A 14,085-nucleotide genomic window follows, 5' to 3' on the forward strand; every position below is an offset into this window, starting at 1 on the left:
GAGAAACGGTGCGGCCATATACACACACGAGCGTTTGAAAATTGAAAAACCCACGGTGCGACGTTGGCCCGATGGACGCACGCACGCACGGCGCGCGCGCAGCAGTTGCCGTTCCGGTGCAACGAGAGTGCGGGGCGAGAGAAAGAGCGGTGGTGGAGCGCGCGTGTGTGGGTGGGTGGGTTGGGTAGGAAAGGGACGTGGGCGGGCGCGCGAGGGGACATGCACGGCCTGCGCCTGGCCACAACCGTCCAAACCCTTGCCCTGCGAGCTGCTGATCCGGCTGCCCGCTGCTGCGCCGGCCGGGCAAAAGCAAAGCGAAAGCCGCGCGGTGAGGTGCGTCGGCTGCCGGGCCATGACGTGCGTACGTTCCTGCCCTTGTGCGCGCGCGGCCAGGGAGGGAGGGAGGGAGGTGGCGTGGGTCTTACGGGCTGCGCGGGGTGCTGGTGGTTGATCTGGCGCCGGGAGGGATGGAATCATGGAAGGGTGGATCCGTGGATGGATGCGCGTGTGGCAGGGCGTCCATGGAGACCAACAAGGCGCTCGCGTGTGAATTGTATGATGGCGAGCCGGTGGATGGTTGGGCGATCTGGTCGTTTGCAACAACAACGGTGGAAATGCTCAAAAAAAACAACAACGGTGGAAGTGGGACGTAACGGCCGGCATGCACGCGCGTCTCTCACATGCACCGCACCTACCTGGGCGGATCGGCGGCACGGGTCCAAGGTTCTATAGTTCCATACCATGGATCTCCACTGTCTTATGGCAGTGAAACTTCCATCTTATACTTACTTCAAAGACAAGTTCGTGACATGAAATTCTAGTTACAAACTTCCATCTCGGGTGACAACATCTTATGATGCTCATCTCTGCTGTCTACTGTTGTTACAAACTCAAGGGATTCAGTGAAACAACATCGGTCCAGTTACTCTGAATCTTTGACGAATAACTGCAACCAAAAGACTATCAACTGAAAGTTTACTGCACAGAGAGAAAGCAGAGCACGAATTGTCTTTGCAGCTCATCAAACGTGCCTCGCAAGGGTTATTACAAACTCCTCCCACGGACATGCAAAACGTGCCGAAAACACTCCGGCGTGGATTCAGCCAAAGCATCATTTCGTATTCAACAATTTCTCAAGGGCACCCCACGAAATTCGCAGACAAGCCTGGCCAGAACGGCATGCCAAAGACGGACGAGGTGATGGCGCCGGTCCATGCTCCGGTGCATGGGAATGGGACGGCGGCGAACAGCATCAGCCCGAGCCACTGGAACTCCTCGACGGGTGCAACCTTCCATCCCATCAGTTCGAAGAGGAGGTCCATTATCTGGGTTGCCCAAGCGCTTCTTTGCGAGTTTCTTTAGGTAGAGGATGATGAATGGCACAGGCACCATGTTCCTGGAGAAACAAAGAGTAGATGTAAAATTCTATGTATATTAAAAAATATTTTCTAATATAGAGCATGAAACTTTTTCTGAAGAGAGATGTCAAAGTTGCTGACACTAGAGTGACAACTCGCAATTTACATTTCAGCCGCGCCACTGGAAATTGACCATAAAACATCATCATGGCCCAATACATCAACCAGGATAAGAAGAACTACTATAATATCAAATGCAATTTCAGCCGCGCCGCTGAAAAATGACCATAAAACATTATCACGACCTATATATAATATATCAATCATCAGAATGCAGAAAACACTAATATCAAATGCTAAATAGTACAGTACTTGGCTTCAACATCATCACGATTTTGCAGACGCGGATGTCACATAAGTACGTCACCTCCCCCCTCTCACTCTCTCTTCTGCACACTACAAAAATCTATTCAGAGTGGATTCTTTCCTGTTCTTCTAAAATGGAGGTGCAGATTTCCCCCGAATGTTAATGCATTGGAATTCTGCAGGAGGTTGTCAAAGACGTTTCAAATAGAGGCGACACTGACCTTTGTAGTAGTGAAAGGCGGGCAGCAGTTGAGTCGCGTGGTTGGGGCTAAGAAGGAAGAGCTTGAGAGGAAGATCAACACGTTCATCTCATCCTCCTAAACCTAACTGAATGCATGTACTCCAATATAAGTACTAGTTTCTCACTGGAAGTGGGCTCCTATGGCCTGTCCATATTGAAGTATTGAACTGCCTATTCTCCTGAAAATGCTATCAGTTGTGGTATATTCATCTTATTGATGTCAATTCAAAAGAAGAAACAAGTCGCTGGTATAAGTTGTACTAGATTCATGCAATCCCCATAGCACATTGCTTCCAACCAAGAATTAATCACATGCACGGATCCATCTAGTGCAATGGATTAACGATCCCCAGAATTCCTCAAACGAGCAAATCAAAAGGAGAGGGGATGTAATCGTCTCACTGCTATTCAGAGGTGATAAGCAAAGTCGGTGAGAAGGAGGCAATGGATAGCTCTCACTGGTAGGCGTTCTGTGCAGCCGACTTCAACACCGAGTCACCGACACAACATGGAGTTATCAGTGGGCTTTGTGTGCTGGACGGAGAGCGAAAAGGAGAGCCAGCGCGCCCAGGCCGGTAAAGACGTGCAACCGCTGCGGGCAGCGATGCTCGACCGCCTTTTCCTGGAGCGCATCAGCCAGCGGCTCTCAGATAGTCGACGTGTGAGTGGCATGGATTGGATTTTGGGATTGATCAGTGGTGATAGGATGAGGTAGAGGAAAGGGAGGAGAGAGACAGGAGGAAGAAGGCGAAATACTACCCGTATGTGCAAAACCAAGGTGAGGTGCATGCCACTCGAGCAAAACCATCAGCCACGCCATTAAAGCCGTTCCCAAAACCAGGCGGGGAGTATTGTGCCTTGTGGTCCTTCAGCTCCGGCTGTGCTGATTATGTCGCCTCTGGTTGCTGCTTCCAGTTGGTGGATGCTCAATACAATCTTCTTGTTTGTTCACTGCGTTGTTTTCTTCAATGGAATATAAAGCTCCTTAACTGGAACATGAGAGGGTTGAACAATCCAACCTGAGGAGGTTGCTACAGAAATTTTTGTCAGCTAACCAGTGCAATATTGTATGTCTTCAAGAAACTAAATTGGCTGATGTTGATAGAAGTATTGTGGCTGAAGTCATGGGCAGCAGAGTTACCGAGGACTTCGTCTTCAAAGCTGCTAATGGTAAAAGAGGTGGGATCCTGGTTACCAGCGCAGATGATTTTGCTATTTTCTTCAATTAGAATGCTTCAGGCTCTCACTTTATTACTGATACTATTACTGATCTGACAAATAATGCTGCTGTTTATGGGCCTCCAGAGGACAGTGATAAGATTATTTTTCTCAATGAGCTTAAGAGCATAAAGAACAGTGTGTTGCCCGGTTGGATGATTCTTGGGGACTTCAATCTCATTTGTCGTATCAGTGACGAAAGCAACTCCAACATTAATCTCAGAATGATGGGTCGCTTTAAAAATATGATTGAAGATCTTGAAATCCAGGAAATTGCTCTTAACGGAAGGAGGTTCACCTGGTCTAAGGAGAGAGAGTACACGGTTCATTCCAAAATCAATCGTGTTAATCTTGGGAGCTGAGCCACTTGTAATATCAGTTGTCTCCGGCCTCAACTGCCATTTGGCATCACTGTCCAATTATCCTTCCGAAGATGGATGTCAAGCACTATATAGGGTTCAGATTTGATGCTTGCTGACCAAGGAAATAGGGATTCAGAGAGAAGGTGCTTGAGGTTGGGCTAAACATGTTCGCTCGAAGGACGCTGTAAAGATTCTGCACATCAAACTGTCAAGAACTACCCATGCTGTGAAACTGTGATATACAAGATTAAAGAAGGAAGTGAGATTCAGAAAGGAGGTGGCCACTGAGGTGATTTTTCAGCCGGACCTTGATCAGGAGGACCGTGAGCTATTTGCTAAGGAATGAAACCTTCGTTTTCTCTTGAAATTGAAGCAGTTTGGCATTGCAGCGCTTGACAGAGTGAGATGGCGTCAGAGATCTTGTATTATGTGGATCAAATCTGGAGATGCAAACACAAAAGTTCTTCGCGTCAAATCGAATGACCCAGAACCACATTCTTGTTCTGAAAAATATGAGGGGTGGAGAGACGTCTGGCCATGATGCTAAAGCTCAGGTGATGCCGCATCACTTCAATTCCCTGCTCGGGGAGGCTTGCCAGAGACTTTATGGGGCTTAACTGGGATTTCCTGCAACTCCCATCGGCTGATACTCCGCACCTTGATGATACTTTCTCGCTTACGGAGCTCAAAGACGCCATCTCAATCTGCATGTTGAGAAGGCTTCGTGCCCAGATGGATTTATTGGGGCTTTAACAAAACCCGTGGGGATATCGTGTGCTCGGACCTTCTGACTGCCCTAGATCAAATGCATGAGTTGAGAGGTGATCACTGGCACCTGCTGAATACTGCCAATAATTTCTCATTCCAAAAAAAGATGCGGCTTCTTCGCCTCTTGCTTCCGGCCTGTGAGTCATACGCATAGTATTGCTAAGATATTATGGAAGTTGATTTCTTCTCGCTGCCCTGGATTTGCATACCCTGATCTCTGAGAGCCAAAGCGCCTTCATTAAGAAAAGATCGATCCAGGATAACTCTCTGTTTGTGAAGAACATTATCAAGGAAGCTCACTCGAAGAAAATACCTCTACTTTTCCTCAAACTGGACTTTGGTAGGGTGTTTGATTCAATCAGATGGGATGGTTCTTCAGGCTTATGTTTTCAGTGCTCGTCGGAGGGATCATTTTTCATTGAACCTGAGTTCTTCCTACTCAAGAGTTCTGCTCAATGGGAAGCCTGGTGGTACTTTTATTCACAGGAGAGGGCTGAGATAGGGAGACCTGCTTGCCCCAATGCTCTTCACTTTGGCCCTGGAACCTTTATAGTGCATTCTGGCGAAAACTACTGGTCATGGCCTCTTATCCCCTGTCATGCAAAGAGCTGAGAAGATGAGAATAAGGTTTTTATGCGGATGACGTTGCTCTCTTCTTGAACTATATCAAGGAGGAGCTTGTTGTGGCCTCGGGCCCCTTCATTTCTTTGGCAATGTCTCTGGTCTTCAGGTGAATCTCAACAAGTGTATGGCCTATCCTATTCGCTATTACCACCTGGGTTGTAACGCCCTCGATGCGGCTATATCTCCCACGTGTCGAAGCACGACTTAGAGGCATAACCGCATTGAAAGCAATGTCGCAAGTGAGGTAATCTTCACACAACCCATGTAATACATAAGGGAAAGAGATACATAGTTGGCTTACAATCGCCACTTCACACAATACATGAATAAAGCATTACATCATCCAGATACAATCAAGGTCTGACTACGGAACCCAAAATAAAAGAAGACTACCCCAAATGCTACACAGATCCCCGATCGTCCCAACTGGGCTCCACTACTGATCAACTGGAAACGGAACAACATAACGAACACGATCTTCATCGAGCTCCTCCTTGAGCTCGGTTGCGTCACCTGCACGGTTTCATCGGCACCTGCAAACTGGTTTTGGAAGTATCTGTGAGTCACGGGGACTCAGCAATCTCACACCCTCGCGATCAAGACTATTTAAGCTTATGGGTAGGTAAAAGGTATGAGCTAGAGCTGCAGCAAGCGACTAGCATATATGGTGGCTAACATACGCAAAGGAGAGCGAGAAGATAAGGCAAAGCACGGTCGAGAAACTATGATCAAGAAGTGATCCGAGAACAACCTACGCCAAACATAACTCCAACACTGTGTTCACTTCCCGAACTCCGCCGGAAAGAGACCATCACGGCTACACACGCGGTTGATGCATTTTAATTTAGTTTAAGCTTCAGTTTTTCTACAACCGGACATGAACAAATTCCCATCTGCCCATAACCGCGGGCACGACTTTCGAAAGTTCAAATCCCTGCAGGGGTGTCCCAACTTAGCCCATCACAAGCTCTCACGGTCAACGAAGGATATTCCTTCTCCCAAGACAATCCGATCAGACTCGGCATCCTGGTTACAAGACATCCTCGACAATGGTAAAACAAGTCCAGCAAGACCACCCGCTGTGCCGACAAATCCCGATAGGAGCTGCACATATCTCGTTCCCAGGGCACACCGGATAAGCTAAGCGTACGGGAGCCAATGTAACCCAAGTTGCCAAGGGACGGCCCCGCACGGTGCTCTGGGTTGGGCCAACACTTAGAGAAGCACTCGCCCGGGGGTTTAAATAAAGATGACCCTTGAGTCGGCCGACCCAAGGGAAAGAAAAGGCTAGGTGGCAAATGGTAAAACCAATGTTGGGCCTTGCTGGAGGAGTTTCATTCAAGGCGAACTGTCAAGGGGTTCCCATTATAACCCAACCGTGTAAGGAACGCAAAATCTGGGAACATAACACCGATATGACGGAAACTAGGGCGGCAAGAGTGGAACAAAACACCAGGCATAAGGCCGAGCCTTCCACCATTTACCAAGTATATAGATGCATTAAGATAAACAAGATAATATTGTGATATCCCAACAATAAACATGTTCCAACAAGGAACGATCTCCAATCTTCACCTTCAACTAACAATGCTATAAGAGGGGCTGAGCAAAGCGGTAACATAGCCAAACAACGGTTTGCTAGGACAAGGTGGTTAGAAGCTTGGCTTAACAATATGGGAGGCATGAAAAGCAAGTGGTAGGTATCGCAGCATAGGCATAGCAAAAGAGCGAGCAACTAAGCAAGCAAAGATATAAGTGATTTCGAGGGTATGGTCATCTTGCCTGAGATCCCGCAAGGAAGAAGAACGAGTCCATGAAGGAGACAAACGAACGTAGTCGAACGAATCCTCACCACATGACGTTATCGGAACCAACCCGAAGAAGCACACCGGAAAGAAAGCAAACAACATAGTAAACAACCACCACATAATCATGGCATGATGCGCAATCAAGTATGGTGCATGTCCGGTTTAAAGAAGCATGGCAAAGGGCACAAACAAAGCTACAAGTTAAGTGGAGTTCAATATGCAACGAGTTGCATATTGACGGAACACCACATCAATTATTTAGTTCTCTCTCAGTTATGTACCCACCAATATTAAATGTTGTTAAGCATGTCAAGAGATGATACATAACAAAACTATACCATCTAAACAATTTAAATGGGGTCGGGTATAACAAACAACAAACCCGGTAAATCCCCATATGCATTAGTAATTTAATGCAAACAACAATTTTAACCAATCTTGAAGTTGTTATCATGATGCGGATGGCATGTTCAAGTTTATGCAATGTTTATTAAAAGTTGACAAGAGCATTATGAAGCATTTGTCACCGGGAGGAAAGAAAGGGTGTCACGGCGACAAATCCGAAAATGATGCCACGACAACATATCAGTTCCGGTAGCTCACGGAGATACCGGTGTAAAGGAAGGGGGTGTGAGTGTGTCAACAGATGGTGGGAGTGATCCCGGTTACCGGGTGTCCCAAGAGTCGACGACGGTGTCAAACGAGGGAACAACTAACGTTCACAGGCGGATTACAACAACCAACATGCATCTCATACAACTCATGCATACGGTCCACGGGTGGTCGTCGCGGGGTTATACCTTCGAAGCGTGCATTATCGGAGCGGATCGAGTTCGGCGGTAGGGGTACATGTGTCGAAGGGGACATAGTTGTTCACGGGGTCATCGTGGGAAGTAGCGGTTCACGCGACGGTAGTTAAACTTGACGTTTGCGTTACACGGGTCTTCGACGACGGTCGTCGTACATGGTTCGGAGTGGTACTTGCATCTTCGGACTTGTCGGTCTCGATTCTTGCGACGGTAGCGGTATACGTCTCGTTTTCGGAGAGGTACTTGGGGTCAATTGAACTTGTCGGTCTCGTCATCCAAAGGGATGCTTGATGTTCTTAGCGATTCCGAAGACGACGGTAGAGGTACACTTGTTGTAGGGGTACTTGTCGGATCCACGACGACGGTAGAGGTACAAACGTTCTCGCGGTACTTGGGTCGTCGTGGAACTTGGCGCTTGCGGTATTGATAGCTCGAAGGTGTACTTGGCGTGTCCAAGGTCTCCGGCCGTAGTGGTACTTGATGATACGGGTAGTCGAACTTGATGAAAAACGGATCTCCTCGGGGACTTGATGCATCCGAATTCTTCGGGTTTGTAGTAGTACTTGGCGTTCGGAGTCCGGGTCTTGCCGGTCTTGATGGTCTTTTGTTCCGAAACGAAGCATCACAAGGCCTCGGTTGGGCAGCAGCAAGGAGGCGATGGAGCGGGCGCGCTCAAGGGAGAGCAGCAGAGGGCAGCACCAGCAGTGAGGCGATGGTGGTGGTCGAACGAGGCAGGGCTGTTGGGGAACGTAGTAATTTCAAAAAATTTCCTACACACACGCAAGATCATGGTGATGCATAGCAACAAGAGGGGAGAGTGTTGTCTACGTACCCTCGTAGACCGAAGCGGAAGCGTTGACGCAACATAGAGGAAGTAGTCGTCCGTCGTCCCGGTCCAACCGATCCAAGCACCGTTACTCCGGCACCTCCGAGTTCTTGACACACGTACAGCTCGATGACGCACCCCGGGCTCCGATCCAGCAAAGCTTCGGGGAGGAGTTTCGTCAGCACGACGGAGTGGTGACGATCTTGATGTTTAACCGTCGCAGGGCTTCGCCTAAGCACCGCTACAATATGATCAAGGTGTAATATCGTGGAGGGGGGCACCGCACACGGCTAAGGAACGATCACGAAGATCAACTTGTGTGTCCTAGGGTGCCCCCGTGCCCCCGTATATAAAGGAGCCAAGGGGAGGGGGCGGCCGGCCAAGGAGGGGCGCGCCAGGGGGGAGTCCTACTCCCACCGGGAGTAGGACTCCCTTCTTTCCTAGTTGGAGAAGGAGAAGGGGGGAAAGAGGAGGAAAAGGGGAGGGAAAGGGGGGGCGCCGCCCCCCTTCCCTTGTCCTATTCGGACTAGGAAGGGGAGGGGCGCGCGGCCACCTCCTGCCTCCTTCTCTCTTCTCCCTCAAGGCCCATGTAGGCCCAATAACCCCCCGGGGGGTTCCGGTAACCCCCCGGTACTCCGGTAAAATGCCGATTTCACCCGGAACGATTCCGATGTCCAAATATAGGCTTCCAATATATCGATCTTTATGTCTCGACCATTTCGAGACTCCTCGTCATGTCTGTGATCACATTCGGGACTCCGAACAACCTTCGGTACATCAAAATACATAAACTCATAATGAAACTGCCATCGTAACTTTAAGCGTGCGGACCCTACGGTTCGAGAACAATGTAGACATGACCGAGACACGTCTCTGGTCAATAACCAATAGCGGGACCTGGATGCCCATATTGGCTCCTACATATTCTACGAAGATCTTTATCGGTCAGACCGCATAACTACATACGTTGTTCCCTTTGTCATCGGTATGTTACTTGCCCGAGATTCGATCATCGGTATCCAATACCTAGTTCAATCTCGTTACCGGCAAGTCTCTTTACTCGTTCCGTAATACATCATCTCACAACTAACACATTAGTTGTAATGCTTGCAAGGCTTATGTGATGTGCATTACCGAGAGGGCCCAGAGATACCTCTCCGACAAACGGAGTGACAAATCCTAATCTCGAAATACGCCAACCCAACATGTACCTTTGGAGACACCTGTAGAGCTCCTTTATAATCACCCAGTTACGTTGTGACGTTTGGTAGCACATAAAGTGTTCCTCCGGTAAACGGGAGTTGCATAATCTCATAGTCATAGGAACATGTATAAGTCATGAAGAAAGCAATAGCAACATACTAAACGATCAGGTGCTAAGCTAATGGAATGGGTCATGTCAATCAGATCATTCAACTAATGATGTGATCCCGTTAATCAAATAACAACTCTTTGTCTATGGTTAGGAAACATAACCATCTTTGATTAACGAGCTAGTCAAGTAGAGGCATACTAGTGACACTTTGTTTGTCTATGTATTCACACATGTATTATGTTTCCGGTTAATACAATTCTAGCATGAATAATAAACATTTATCATGATATAAGGAAATAAATAATAACTTTATTATTGCCTCTAAGGCATATTTCCTTCAAGGGCAGCTCGGTCGCGCGGGGGAAGAGGTCAAGGAAAACAAGGCAAGGCTGAAAGTGGGTCTCGGGCAGGGGTTGTCCATGACAGGAACAGAGGAGGTCGACGAGTGGCGGCGTTGGGTGCTTGTATGCAGGGAGGCGGCGGACGCGGGAAGCTCGACGTGAGGGCGTCATGGCAAGGCACTCCGGCGATGAGGCTCGTGACAGGGAAGAAGGTGCTAGCTCCTGGTGGTGGAGGTCGACTCCGAGGCGAACGCGGGGGAAGGCAGCGACGCAGGCGAGGAGGAAGGAGAGGCCGGCATGGTCGCGCACGCAGGTCGGCATCCTGCTGGTGATCGTCGGCGAGGCACCATGGCCGAAGGCCAAGGTCAGGGTCTAAGAGGAGGAGCCCGGTGGTGCGGGTGCATCATGGTGATACGGCAGCACAACGGAGGCTCGTGTGCAGGGGCATCGGGTGCGGGCGCTATGGCCGGACGCGGGGACGTCCGACGTCGGGTAGCCGCGGGTGTCTCTCGAGCGGCGCGCTCAAGCAGGCGATGAAGGCGCGATGGTGGAGAAAAAGGGGATCGAGAGGGAGTGGGACAGTGGGCGAGAGGTGCGGGTCGAGCGCGGCTCCCTGTTTCTAGAGGCGCGAGGTGGATCGGGGGAAGGGAGCGAGGGGTGAGGGAGCGAACGGCTAGGGTTAGAGCATGGGCTGCGGGAGATGGGCCTTGGAGCCGGCCTAGTGGGAAGGGCGCCAGCTAGGCCTTGGCCAACTGGTGCGGCTGTTGGGCTCCCTCTTCTTTCCAAATTCTTTCCTTTCTTAAATTATTGTTTATATAAATAAACAACCAACAAATGGGGAAAAAACCAGGGGTTTTTGGTTAGGAATATGAGATATATAAATATATATCTGGAACCCTGGATTTATGTAGGGTTTTAATCAATTGCTCTGGCATTTTTAGAAGGTAGAAAAATAATTAGAGTTTGAATTATTCTCAAACTTCAATCATTTTTGAACCTGACCAAAACAACTTCGAATGGGATGAAATTTGGCAGAGAGGGTGTAGGAAAGAGGCAAGATTTACAGGGAAAAGATGAACATTAAAGGAGGAGGAATAAGGTCGCTTGCAAAGACATGAAAGAAGAAGGAAGTGAGAGGTGATGATGCATGGGTATGGCTTGAGAGAGAGATGACAAGGAAAATATATGAAGTTAAGTCGGATACAAGAAGAGTTGAAGAGTAATGCAATTGTGTGATGGGTGATTCCAAGATAATGGAATATTTAATATAGCTCCCTAATATCGGGAGGATATGTTATAAAGAGAATCACCATGTGAATTCCCTCGGTTTAAATGGATCAAAGATCCATATGGTTTATTTAGTTGAGTTAAGAAAAAGAAATGACATGATGGCATGATGACATGATGCAATGCACATGATGCAATGATGAATGCAACAAACCAAACAAATTGCCCCACGAAACCCGGAAAGCCTGGAAGGCATCTGAAGCTCCGGTCTTGGGGCGTCACATGGGTCTACAGGATCTTTTATCTGCATTTGGTGGTTTGTTGGGGTCCTTGCCATGCAACTATTTAGGGCTTCCTCTCAGCACCAGGAACCGTAGAAGAATTGAACGCCAACCTCTCTTGGACAGAATTGCCGGGAGGTTGAAGCCATGGAAGGTAAAATTCATGCCCAGAAAGGAGTGTCTAACGCTTATCAATTCTGTGCTGACAGTGCTCACAAGTCAAAACCTATTTCTTCACTGTTTTCCCACCCTCCAAAATCCAAATGGATTATCAAAACGATAGACAAGATCAGGAGAAGTTTTCTCTGGTGTGGATAAGAGGCGCATAGTGGCAAGTGTTTAGTAAGATGGATGAAAGTCTACTCGTCTAAATTCTGTTGGGGATTAGGAGTGAAAGACTTGGAGAATATTAGCAGGGCAATGCGGTTAAGATGGCTATGGTTCAAGTGGGACAATGTGGACAGACCATGTAAAGGACTGCCTGTTCCTTGCAATGCGACCAATCAGCAGCTCTTTGCAACATGCACTTTGATTCACATTGAATGGAGAAAAGGCCTCATACTGGTTCGACGGTTGGCTTGATGGATTCCCTCTGAAAGATATGGCACCCAGCTTATACCGCACAATGATGTGTGTTCCATGTGTGACCAGGTGCTGGAATCAGCGAACCATCTAATGTTCGGATGTTCTTTTACTAAGCAAATTTGGTTTTCCTTCTCCTCCTTTCATCCTAGAGTTTCTGCCATTACCCCGAGGTCTTCCATCGCTGGCCGGTGGAGAAAACTTTCTCATGGAGTAAAAAATCCCCAATGCCGGAAGATGGCGTCCATAGCTTATGCAGTCTGTCCCCTGTGGAAAGAGCGCTGCATGGGATCTTCCACAATGCCCAAGCCTCTGATGAGGGCATATGTTTAAGTCATGCTGACCTTCCATGTATAAGCCAGCTTGATCGAGAGTAATTGGCATGTATTTTTCTTTAGGTTTTTAGCTGGTTTTGAGCTATGTACAAAATTCCCCCTTCTTTAATTCAATGCAGAGCTCCTGGTGTGCCCGTAGAAAAACAGGCAGGGAAAGAGGTAACTATCTTTTGGGAGACTAAGAATGAAATTTTGTTTATGTGATAAAGTGAGCATAGCATATAACTTAGGGGCAAACCGTGAACCTTTTCCATTCAACTATAGTTGCTAACTTGCTAATTTCAGTCCCTTGATCATAATGTGCACTCCTCGGAATCAGCTCTAATACCATGTAGGAACAGCAAATCTGTAGTAACTAGTAAGCGACAATCAAGTGTCACTATCACTAAACCTTAGCAATGCACAACTAGTGAACTAGTACCAATTAACCTGAGCAAAAACAGATAAGAGCTAAGTTGTCTTAGAGATGGCCGTCGGTTAAGTAGCAACCTCAGTTCCACGCACTATCTAAAATGAGTCATATCTTAATATTCACTTAGTTTGCATGTCAGGGTAGATATCATTTTGCAACAGATGACTTATCTGCCCTTTAAACTTGTGTGTCAAAGGGCAGCAACACAAATTGATTTACTATGTTTCCCTCTTTGGGGCTGTTCTAATTATTCAGGTTTAATCTAATAGGAAACGGGGTTTATTTCAAGAAGCAAAAATAAAATGCTACAGAGGCAATCCACTTCAGCAGTAGTTGAAACAGTCGAACACCTTGAGGAACTGACACTAAGATAAGAAATATACCACAAACTGCCAGGACGGTCAGCTGGACGGGGTGAAGGCGCATCCAATACCCGGCCGGAATTGCTCCGCGCAGCTCGAGCACCGGCAATGTGGCAAGTGTGAACACGACAGCCTCGTCGGGCCAGCCGAGGCTTCGTAGTGACACCGCCACCCGCAGCCTGAACCCGGACACCCTGATGGAGTCCTCGGCCGCCACGAGTGCCGCGCCACGGCAGCCGAGCAGGGCGGCGGAGCCCAGGAGCGCGCCCAGCGCCAGCCGCCCCGCAAGCGCGGCCCAGTCGTCGGGCGCCTGGCCCGGCTCCTCCGTCGCGTCACCGCCGCCTCGCGCCGGCGCCGGGGCTCTGGCGACGGGAGCGAGAGCTTTGCGGGGAGGCGGCGGAGGCTGGATCCCTCGGGCGGAGCGCGGGCGGTGGAGCCGCGAGAAGAGGCCTCCATCTCCAAAATGTCAGCGGGAGAAGCGAGCGCGTGGCGGCGAGAAGTACGGCCGCCATGGGCCCATGGCTGTCTGGATCAAGGACAGAGGATGCTTTAGCAGTTTAGGCCTTCTTTGGTTCATAAAATTGAAAAATTATAGAAATAGGAAAGTCATAGAAAATGAGATGACATGCATCTCAAATTCTATGCATAGAAATAAAAAAGGAGATGTCCTTTGATTCACACCATAGGATTTTTTCCATTGAATCTAGGCTAATGTTTATTTTCCTATGAAATGTGAAGGATAGGAAGAATTCCTCCATAGAAATAGGATTTCATTCCTACAAACTAAAGAGCTCTGAAGAAATTTTTCTTATAGAAATCCTATCCTATGAAAATCCTACAAAATTCCTCC

At 48.3% G+C, this 14,085-nt stretch overlaps 1 pseudogene; it reads right to left on the reverse strand.

Annotated features, from left to right (window-relative positions):
- Positions 1 to 841: 841 nt before the first annotated feature.
- LOC123101616 (uncharacterized) lies at positions 842 to 13,747 on the reverse strand (annotated as a pseudogene).
- Positions 13,748 to 14,085: the final 338 nt, after the last annotated feature.

This window comes from Triticum aestivum, chromosome 5A (assembly GCF_018294505.1).
Source record: "Triticum aestivum cultivar Chinese Spring chromosome 5A, IWGSC CS RefSeq v2.1, whole genome shotgun sequence".
In the NCBI taxonomy this organism is placed as follows: domain Eukaryota; kingdom Viridiplantae; phylum Streptophyta; class Magnoliopsida; order Poales; family Poaceae; genus Triticum; species Triticum aestivum.